The sequence below is a fragment of the Schistocerca cancellata genome, chromosome 2 (assembly GCF_023864275.1).
Source record: "Schistocerca cancellata isolate TAMUIC-IGC-003103 chromosome 2, iqSchCanc2.1, whole genome shotgun sequence".
NCBI classification, from domain to species: Eukaryota; Metazoa; Arthropoda; class Insecta; order Orthoptera; family Acrididae; genus Schistocerca; species Schistocerca cancellata.
The window spans coordinates 533980611-533989409 of record NC_064627.1 but is presented as its reverse complement, the minus strand read 5'-3'; the positions used below and the strand labels follow the sequence as shown (position 1 = coordinate 533989409).

The following is an 8799-nucleotide window of genomic DNA, read 5'->3' as shown; positions in this document are numbered from 1 at the left end:
TGGCAATGACAAAGAGAGGTATTGACATGGGGCACCCTTGTCGTACAGATCGCTCAATAGTTATTTGCCGGGAGAGTTGCCCATTGATGACGATCCGCGAGCAAGCAGAGCTGTACATATTTTTGACCATCGTAATAAAACCGTCACCAAAACCTAAATGGTACATAATTTGAGAAAGGTAGCTGTGCGAGATGCTGTCAAAGGCTTTGCATTGATCTACAGCTAAAATTGCTGCCTCCCGTTGAGTAATAGCACTAAAGGAGATGATCTCCCTATAATCTGAGAGACTTTTAAAGATCGTTCGACCAGGGATGGCTGCTGTCTGGCTGTCATGTATGATTTTCTGTAAAACATGTTTAATTCTCACTGCTAGAAAGCGGGCCAAAATTTTATATTCGGAGCTGAGGAGGGAAATGGGACGAAATTTATTGACAGCATCTGGTGGGTATTCTTTGGGGACGAGTACAATTAGACTATCACTGAATCCTGCTGGTACTTGCCGACCTGCTTTAATTTCATTACATATGTTCAGAGAGCAATGTTCGAGTAAGTACCAGAATTGTTTGTAGAATTCAATGGGTAGTCTATCTTCCCCGGCGATTTATTACCCTGAGCCTTCCTCAAAGCCTCCCGAAGTTCTTCCTCAGTGACATCACCCAGTAATAGTTGTCTGTCCGTCTCGTCGAGGGTCGCTGTAAGGTAGTTTTTCATGGTCGTATTTGGCTCGTCATTCGTGGGCTCTGACATGTACAACCGTCGGTAATAGTCGGTTATACAGGGTGTTACAAAAAGGTACGGCCAAACTTTCAGGAAACATTCCTCACACACAAAGAAAGAAAATATGTTATGTGGACATGTGTCCGGAAACGCTTACTTTCCATATTAGAGCTCATTTTATTACTTCTCTTCAAATCACATTAATCATGGAATGGAAACACACAGCAACAGAACGTACCAGCGTGACTTCAAACACTTTGTTACAGGAAATGTTCAAAATGTCCTCCGTTAGCGAGGATACACGTATCCACCCTCCGTCACATGGAATCCCTGATGCGCTGATACAGCCCTGGAGAATGGCGTATTGTATCACAGCCGTCCACAATACGAGCACGAGGAGTCTCCACATTTGGTACCGGGGTTGCGTAGACAAGAGCTTTCAAATGCCCCCTTAAATGAAAGTCAAGAGGGTTGAGGTCAGGAGAGCGTGGAGGCCATGGAATTGGTCCGCCTCTACCAATCCATCGGTCACCGAAACTGTTGTTGAGAAGCGTACGAACACTTCGACTGAAATGTGCAGGAGCTCCATCGTGCATGAACCACATGTTGTGTCGTACTTGTAAAGGCACATGTTCTAGCAGCATAGGTAGAGTATCCCGTATGAAATCATGATAACGTGCTTCATTGAGCGTCGGTGGAAGAACATACTGACGAAACTAAAATGAGCTCTAACATGGAAATTAAGCATTTCCGGACACATGTCCACATAACATCTTTTCTTTATTTGTGTCTGAGGAATGTTTTCTGAAAGTTTGGCCGTACCTTTTTGTAACACCCTGTATATTCCTTTATCTCTATTCTGGGTTGTGGGGACACTGCCATCTTCTGTTTTTAATCTGTGAATCAATTTCTGTCTTGCGCGGCGTGTCGTTTCTCTTTCGCAAGATGGAAGGAAGATGGGCTTTCGTCATAGGCGCTGTTACCATCGCGAGAACGTATTTTAATCCCTTCCAGTTGTCTTCGTTTCAATAGTGTTAGCTTCGCCTTAATCCTTTTGATCTGTACAAAGTTCTCCTGTGTTGCATGAGTAGCAGAATACAGCTCACGGAGACATCGAAAATAAAATTCGAAAAGCTCTTTCTGCTGCCGTCTCCTTTCATAGCTGTAACATTTCAGGCAATTAATAAGTTTGGGCTTTGCGCAGCGGCACCACCACAGCGTGACCGATGGGAAAGTTTGTTAGCGGACAGTATCACTGAAGCGTAAGGGGGCAATGTGTTCCTGCGGTAGCCAAAACCCGATGCTCAAGGCGACAGACTTGTCAACGTTGATTTGGCTACCAGAAGCTGTGTCGTAGGTTGCAATCCAGTCCAAAGCCGCCGCCATATCGTCAGCTACACGTATCACGATCATCAAATCATACGCATATGCGGTGCAGCGATAGATGGAGCCGCTGAACTGTATCCCAGTGAGCCTGTCGCGGAGACCACACAACAAAGGTTCTAAGGCCAATGCAAATAACAATGTTGATAATGGACATCCCTGTCGTACTGATTGACGGATCAACATGGGTGCCGTCAGTCTTCCATTAACAAGAACTCGAGAAGTAGCCCCATGCAGAAGGCGTGTCAACACGGTGATAAAGGGGTCGGGGTATTCCACGCGCCGTAGAACGGCCGTGAGGAAAGTGTGGCCCACACGGTCAAAAGCCTGGCTAAAGTCGATAGACGCCAGGGCTGCCGGCAAACGTCTCAGCCGTGCAAGGGAGATGAGGTCTCTGTAACGACATAACGCAGTTCTGATGTTGTTGGGTCCCCCCAAAGACGTCTGATCGCTGGACAGAACGTGCAATAATGTGCCGCGAATACGTTCTGGTAGCAGCCTCGAAAAGATCTTGAAGTCGCTGTTCAATAACGTTCAGGGGCGATAATCGCGGACATGATTCCGTCCCTTCGGCTTATGGATGGGAACAATCAGTGCTTCCAAGAACGCTGCAGGCAACGGTATACCCGAGGACATCAGTTCCTGACAAATTTCAACCCAACACGGTACCAACAGGTGTTTAAATGCTTGATAGAACTCTAATGGTAATCCATCGATTCCTGGTGATTTATGGGGAGCACCTTTACCAATGGCGTCGAGCACTTCCTCTTCTGTCACTTCTCCCAGTAAAATCGGTACCATGTCTGGTGGAACTGTACCGTGGACATGTGCTGAAACGGCGTCTACCGTCGTCATATCAGTCAGCACTGCTGAATAAAGTTGAGCGTAATGCCCATAGAAGGCTTCTGCTATATCTGCTTGTTCTGCCACGTGTCGTCCGTCGTCCGTTATCATGTCGGTTACCAGTGACCTACGGCGCCTTCTGCGTTCTAGGAGCACGTGGTGCATAGATGGCCTTTCTGATTGTATCATGTCTGGAGCACGCGACCGTATAACAGCACCCTGTAAATGATGGCGTGCTAAGGAGACGAGCTGCGCTTTCGCATGATTGACTATGATCTACCTGTCAGGTGAGGGCTCCATAGCAAGACAGTTCCGTAGGACGGTGTAATAAAAGTTTTCTGTGCTCCTCCTCCATGCTGCCGCTTCCCGGCCGTAAGCCATGAAGGTGCGCCTAAGAGCAGGCTTCGCACATTCAGTCCACCAACTGAGGGTCGATCGGTAACGACCACGACGCTGTAAGGACGCGTTCCACGACTCTTCGATAGCACCTTTACATGCCGGCTCGTCCAGATGGGCGACGTTCAATTTCCAGGGGGTCCTACTGCGCCACACACGTGCAGGTTGGAGGTCAATGGTGCAAATATAGGCTGTGTGGTTGGTGAATGCAGTGGGCCAGAGCTCTGCTCCTCTCGTCGCCGTCGAAAGGGTGACTGTGACGTAAATCCTGTATAACCGACTTGATGAATGACTTGTATAATGGGTGTAACCAAGAGCTGGGCCGTGAATGTGGCGCCACGTGTCGATCAGGTGGAGGTCACGCACTAGCATTTCCAATTCCGCACACGGGACGTGATGTGGCTGCTGATCAGACGGAGATAATGTACAGTTAAAATCTCCTCCGATCACCATATCGTCTATGTGGCCCATAAATTGATGCGTAATATCTTCCGAAAAAAGCGGGCCAGATCTCTTTGCCTCCCTGATCCTGAAGGGGCATACACATTGATGAGTCGGACACCGTTGACAGTTACTGCCATGGCTCTTGCACTCGGTAAGTACAGTACGTCTGTAGCAGGATAGCCACGCCACAATCGGTAGAAGAGGCGTGGGAGATGTGGGCGGTATATCCGTAGAAGTCAGGGAAACTAGCGACACATACTTCCTGTAAGAGCGCCACGTCGATGTCCGCCGTATCGAGTATGCGTTGTAGCATTGCCAGCTTGTGTGGTGCCCTTATCGCGTTGATATTGATGATGGCAAGGCGAAAGGTGTGCTGCCTAGCCTCTTCACCTAGGGTAGACGCCATGTCAATCAAAAATAACGGCAAGAGATGCCGGACCCTCCAAACCCGTTACAAATTATGAGTCTTTCACGCCAGGAGTGGCATCCCGAATGCCACCCCCTCCTCCGTCACCCGTGTCCTCTCCAGGAAGTTCCTCAACATCGTCCGACCACAGTGGGTGCAACACGATGCTGTGTAGCTGATCGGCACCTAAATATCTCTCACGTACGTCGTCTTTGGTAGAGGTAGACGGAGCGCCATCCATCAACGCGACCTGCTGTATCTGTGGTGCAAGTTGTAACTGGGTACGGGTAGTATGGGCAAGTGAACCGTCTACACCACTTAGATCCTCAGCAGGCGCAGCATCCATGCCGTCTGATGAGATGTCACCTTCTTGACCAGCCGTGTGTAGGAGGCAATCGTCAGAAGGGGTCCGCGGACGTCACTTGCGTCGTCGAAGCGAACGTTGCTTTCGAACGTGGACATCCGTATCCGAATGTGGGAGGCAATCCAGCGTCGTATCACCTTCCGCTAGGAAAGCCGCGGTCGGGACAATGTTCGCATCCACGTCCATCGCGTTCTGAATGTTATGTTGCATCTGGATTCCGTGGGACTGTTGCTGCTGTTGTTGCTGTGGAGGGGGCGACTTATGGGTTGGCGTAGGGGGTCCTTCCTCTACCTTTCTTGGTACTTCTGACGTCGATGGAAGAGTCTGATCGCCCGTTTCGTCCTCATCTATGGTGCGCATCGTCGTCTGAGCGTATGTGAGGGGCAGGATTGTCGTCCCCGTCGGGGAAACGGAGTCTCCCACTGGTATCTGCGTAATTCTACGTTGTAAGCAGCTCGATCGAACATGGCCTTCCTGCACACATCCGGTACGCGGTTGACCGTCGTACATGATGATTGTAAGACAGCCACCGATGTTCAAATAGGACGGCACATGTTTCTTGAGCTCAAGTTGAATTTGGCGCACACCCTTGTAGACCTTGTACGTCGTGAAAGTTTGCCACTTTTCTGCAACGTGGCTGATAACATTGCCATATGGTCGGAAGGCGTCCCTGACAACTTCCTCAGGGACCTCGAAGGGGAGCTCAAAAACCCTTACAGTCCTTAGGCCCAAGCCTGCATGATCCACCGTCACTGCACCGATATGCCCGTCAGAATGTTTGAATCTGAGAGAGTTCGAGTATTTAGACACCACTGCCGCGCAGACCTCTGCACTGGTCATTTTAACATAAACCACGCTCGCCGTTATAGAAAAATGTGTTCCGACGACAGTCGCCGGATCTAAACGTAGATCGTCGCGTATGAACTGTTCTATTTCATATACTCGAGGACGCGTGTGATCTGGTTGGAAAGTAATTTTGAGCGTATCGTGGCGCCATGTGTGTGACATAGTCGCACTGAACTTGCAACAAATACAACTCGCGCGGCGAGAAGGTAAGCACAAGCAAGCGCTAACGGTCGCGCACGGCGGGACGCAGCGGACGTCCTCGCCCCACAGCAGCCGAAAGCAGACTGAAATTCTTCGACGAGGATGGGATTCGAACCCACGCGTGCAGTGCACATTGGATTAGCAGTCCAACGCCTTAACTACTCGGCCACCTCGTCTGGTGGAACTACATCTGTGTCTTTGGCGAGTGCTTGCGGAAAGAAGACATTTGTCGATTCGAAAACGCATTCAAAGCATTGTACTGGGCCGATGTTAGCGTCTAATGCCCAGCTGCCGTGCAGCTGACCAAGCTCCCACTCGCGAATCATTTAATGACAGCATCCGTCCACGTCGATATCCGATCGGGGCAAAATCACCGGTCCACTTATTTACCGCAGGAATAAGCATTGTATCGACATGCAGTGTTGTCTAATGCAAATGAGAAATGTGCTGGGCATTCGCAAAACAGACTGTCGAAAGGAATAAGTATTGTATCGACATGCAGTGTCGTCTAATGCAAATGAGAAATGTGCTGGGCATTCTTTTCCACGACTTACTGTAACGAAACGTACAGCTCGATACGCTACACTGATACTGCTTGCAAGGTTTTGACGTTCCTCCTAGCCCAAGATTGTCCTGCTGTTTGCGATGGAGCTTGGTGTTTGGGCGGCCACTAGCGACGGATGTCTGCAAAGTAAAGTCTCTCCAGTACGCCCTGCCAAATCGCTTCTGCATATGGCGGCCTGACGCAGCTACAGATGGAGTATTATAGGCTCGATACATTAAAATGACTGCGACAGGTATGCACTTAAATATAAATAAGAACTCGTCGTTCGCAAATACCAACATACTCTTTGCTGGAGCCGAAATTTGATTGGTTTATAGATCTCGACATGATGTTTAATTCGAAGGGCATACGCTATGGAATGTTGTGTGCATTCATCTTGTAGGCGGTTTTGTTTCGTATTTCATACACACGCTATCTGCCACGTACACGCTTCGTTGTTACTACTGAGTGGCGTTTCGCATGGAGAAGGAGTGACCGTGTAACCTCCCCCTCACTTATTGATCTTAATGACAGTGAAAAATTAAACCGCGTGTACCTAATGGAAATTTGGGAAAATCAATCATCACCGAGGTTAATCTGTCAGTAAAGAGGGAGGAAAGGGTTACATCTAAATGAAAGGAAAAATGCTAATGAAACTGGTGAAAATTAATTTTGAAAAGGGGTAGAGTTAATAAAGAAAATAAATGTGCGGCCGTTGCGTTAACAGTTAACTAGCGGTAATTAGATGTTTGAGATTTGGGGGAAATTACGGTCGCCAGTCCTAAGGACAATTACTATAGTAACTGAAAAAGAAAGGTTATTACACATATAATTAGCACTAGAAGCGTGGCAACTGAAGGTTGACACGTGTAGTGTGAAAACTGAAAGTTTGTCAGAAGTAATAAATTTCGCTACACTCTGACTTAATTTAGCAAAAGAATTAATAAAACTGGAAAATCGAAAGTTAATTTAGTGACTGAAGTTAATAGTGAGCTTTCTTTCTGAAGCACATCGAAATTCAATAAAATACGGTTAGTCTTGGACTACCTCAACAATCATTTCAAAAGCTACTTGAATCTATGCAAATTGGAGATAATAGATTTAACTTTGAACTTGAATTAAATGATTCTGAACAATTAACAATAGTAAAATTTAGTACGTACCAAGCTGAGCTGCAGTCACAGGTAAGCTAAAATACGGTAACAAAACTCGCACTCTTAATTTGTGCTTGTGAAATCTAAATATTGTAGCCAGCTATGAATACCTTAACTGAACTTTGAAATTAAAGCTGTGAAATCAAATAATGCTGGCGTTTGAATTTCAACAATACTCGGGTTCATTCCGGAAAAGGAAGGGACCCTGCTTGGTAATGCTATTGGGACAATGAGCAACAAACGTTCATGCTAAGTTGCTGTAATTTTGTGATGCAACAATTTTAAATGTTTGAAAATCTGAGGTCTGCCATACAGTTCTAAAACTTTACGTGCTTCCAGTCTTCCTTGTTGGTTGATTGAAGGTTTGAAGCCGTCGATCGAGGAGGTGGCGTCAGTCACTCATTGTCGGCCGTCGCTGTTGCAGAAGCTGGATGTTGGCGCGCCTTCTTCTCGACCCGGTCACCAGACGAAACGGGCTCTTGATGTGCGCCAGCTAATGCTTCTCGTCCGCGACACCATGTCAGAAACTATCATCGCAAGTCGAGCGCAATTACATGCTGCCAAACCCCGAAAGCGCGGCAACTCGCGGGAGCTTCACACAACACACCTGCTCCACTAGCTACTCCAGCCAGACTCCGTCTCTCAGCCCGCGCTCCACGCGGCAGAGTTAGCACTACCAAAGATCCTACACACTTTGATTCTTCACACGACCTATCGATGTAATAGTTCGATAGCAGTTTTCCCTAGGCAAGACCCAGCGTAAAAATACAAATAATATTTACGAAACAAACCAACATAAATGCATAAATATATATATATACAAACAGTAAAACAATTACAATATATAAAGAGACAGAAATGTCATATCTTGAGGTAACAAAGCAAGGAGAAAAAATTATAGTACAATAGATGAAAATAGGAGGATATGCATTTCCGGCGTTACAACCGCAAACGCGTGCTTTACGTAAAATTCTTCGACGAGGATGGGATTCGAACCCACGCGTGCAGAGCACATTGGATTAGCAGTCCAACGCCTTAACCACTCGGCCACCTTTTTTTTTTTTTTTTTTTTTTTTTGTTCCATTAAATCGTTATCTTCAGGAGACAGCAGAATTGCCTTTTAAAAAAAATGTAGTAGCGAATGTAATACAACACGCGACGTCTTATCAACATTTTTTTTTTCTGTCGCGCTTACCACTTTTTTTTTTTTTTTGGACCTCTTCCACTTCAGGCGTAGGCCCCTACCACCCATATCACCCCCAAAATCCTATCTAACCTAAAAGTTATAAATAAATTATAATTATAATAATTAAATAAATAAATAAAAAAATACAATCTGTTTCCACCGCCACTTTCACCCTAACTTAACCTACTTTCTTTTTTTATTTATTTATATATATATATATATATATATATATATATATATATATATATATATATATACACTCCTGGAAATTGAAATAAGAACACCGTGAATTCATTGTCCCAGGAAGGGGAAACT

The 8799-nt window shown here is 46.3% G+C and overlaps 2 non-coding genes across 2 annotated transcripts; both read right to left on the bottom strand.

The window, feature by feature from the left end:
• Positions 1 to 5694: 5694 nt before the first annotated feature.
• On the bottom strand, positions 5695 to 5776 carry Trnas-gcu (transfer RNA serine (anticodon GCU)). Its single transcript has one exon. It is a non-coding gene; the product is annotated as a tRNA-Ser (tRNA).
• A 2497-nt stretch (positions 5777 to 8273) lies between these two features.
• Trnas-gcu (transfer RNA serine (anticodon GCU)) lies at positions 8274 to 8355 on the bottom strand. Its single transcript has one exon. It is a non-coding gene; the product is annotated as a tRNA-Ser (tRNA).
• Between the last annotated feature and the right edge of the window lie 444 nt (positions 8356 to 8799).